The sequence below is a fragment of the Pipistrellus hanaki genome (genome assembly GCF_964339955.1).
Source record: "Pipistrellus hanaki genome assembly, chromosome: X".
Taxonomy (NCBI): domain Eukaryota; kingdom Metazoa; phylum Chordata; class Mammalia; order Chiroptera; family Vespertilionidae; genus Pipistrellus; species Pipistrellus hanaki.
The window spans coordinates 62,093,787-62,096,236 of record NC_140524.1 but is presented as its reverse complement, the minus strand read 5'-3'; positions in this window follow the sequence as shown (position 1 = coordinate 62,096,236).

Sequence of the window (2,450 nt, the reverse complement as noted above, 5' to 3'; positions counted from 1 at the left end):
ATATATAGGAACAGAGCTTAAGCCAAGGCAGAGATGGCTCATTTGCATGCCACCACATCCCCTTGGATAAATGCCACATGGTAATAATGCTGTCTCATTCTTGCATGGTGTAGAGAAGTTCACATCATGCTTTTTATATATATATATTATATTATAATATATTATATTATATTATATTATATTATATTATATTATAATTATATAATACTATACTAGAGGCACAGTGCATGAAATTTGTGCATGGGGGAGGTCTCTCATCCCAGCCTGGGACCCCTCAAGGGATGTCAGACTGCCCTTTTAGACCCAATCCCTGGCCTAAAAGGGCAGTTAGACATCCCTCTCACAATCCAGAATTGCTGGCTCCCAACTGCTCACCTGCCTGCCTTCCTGATTGCCCCTAATCACTTCTGCCTGTCAGCCTGATCACCTCCTAACCACTCCTCTGCCAGCCTGATTGATACCTAACTACTCCCTGCCAGCCTATTTTCCCCTAAATGCCCCCCCTTGGAGGCCTGCTCTCCCACCCCCCAATCGCTCAGGCCTCGCTCCCTCCCAACTGCCCTTCTCTATAGGCCTGGGTCACCCCTAACTTCCCTTCTCTGCTGGCTTGGTCACTCCTAACTGCCCTCCCCCGCAGGCTTGATCAACCCCAACTGCCCTCCCTTGCAGTCCTGGTACCTCCCAACTGTCCTCCCATGCTGGCCATCTTGTGGCAGCCATCTTGTGTCCACATGGGGGCAGCCATCTTGTGTATTGGAGTGATGGTAAATCTGCATATTACTCTTTTATTAGATAGGATAGAGGCCTGGTGCATGGGTGGGGGCCAGTTGGTTTACTCTGAAGGATGTCCTAGATCAGGGTGGGGGTTCCTTTGTGGTGTGGGTGGTCTGGGCAAAGTTCTGTGGTGGTTTGCAGGCTGGCCACGCCCCCTGATGACCCAAGCAAAGGCCCTGGTATTTGGGGTTTATTTATCTTCTACAATTGAAACTTTGTAACCTGGAGCAGTGCCAAGCCTTCTGCTTGCTCCATGGTGGCAGCCATTTCTGTTGGGATTTATGTGTCTTCTATAATTGAAAGTTTGTAGCCTGAAGCAGAGGCCTGGGAGGCCAGAGTGTGGGGAAAGCTTGGCTTCCTCCATTGCCAGGGGCAACCCTAGCCTTCTGCTCTCTGCAGCTCTGTCTCTGCCACCATTTCTGTTTGGATTTATGTATCTTTTGCCATTGAAAGTTTGTTACCTTGAGTGGAGGTGTAGGCCAGCAAAGGCAGGCTCCTTCATTGCCTGGGAAACCCAAGCCTCACTCCTGCTTTCTGTGGCTGTAGCAATCTTGGTTGAGTTTATTTGCATATTTGCTCCTGATTGGCTTGTGGGTGTAGTTTGTGGGCATGGCTTGTGGGTATAGCAGAGTTATAGTTAATTTGCATATTGTTATTTTATTAGATAGGATTATATTATATTATATTATATTATATTATATTATATTATATTATAATTATACTAGTGGCACAGTGCATGAAGTTCCTTCCCTTCCCTCAGCATGGCCTGCATCCTCTTCAATCTGAGATCCCTAAATTGAGACTTAACTGCTCAATTAGGATCAGGCCTAAACTGGCAGTTGGACAACCCCCTCACAATGTGGGACTACTGGCTCCTAACGGCTCACTTGCCTGCCTGCTTGAACTCCCCTAACCACTTTGCCTGCTGGCCTGCTTGCCCCCAACTGCTCCCCAGCCAGCCTGATCATTCCCAACTGCTCTCCCCTCCTGGCCTGATCATCCCTAATCACTTCTGCCTTGACCCTGCCACCCTGGCTTTGTCCAGAAGGCCGTCTGGAAGGTCTCATGGTCTAATTAGCATATTATCCTTTTATTATAGGTAGAATAGAGCATACTGCCATAACTATAACATATCTACCAGTATTACACTATGAGAATACATACTTTATTTGATAGGAAGGCATCTAATATATTATATTATATATGTTGTAAGTAATAGGAAATACTGTATTTGTAGCAATAATATACACCCTTTTTACTTCCCTTCCTGATCTGGGAATGGTTCCTCAGTTCTTTGAACTTTCCTTGCCCCTAATGTATTTTTTTTTTCCATTCAGTATAACTTTATTTACTGTTTATTGCACATGATTTGAGGTCTTTAATTTCTAACCACCAAAAATTCAAATGACTATTTTTTCCATGAAGTTTAACATTAACTTCAGTGAATTCATGTATTCATGTATTTTTATTGTAAACATATGAATTATTCAGATTGTCATAGATCCTGAAAGCATAAGCATGGACCATGTACAGGGTGGCAGCAAGCCAGGAAGCCACTCTGCAAGCAAACAGATTATCTGCAAAAGGAGAAAAGTCATAGCACAACATTTAATGTCCAACCTGAGTCACCTCAGAATGTTATATATATTGACTTAATTCATATAATAGTGGGAACT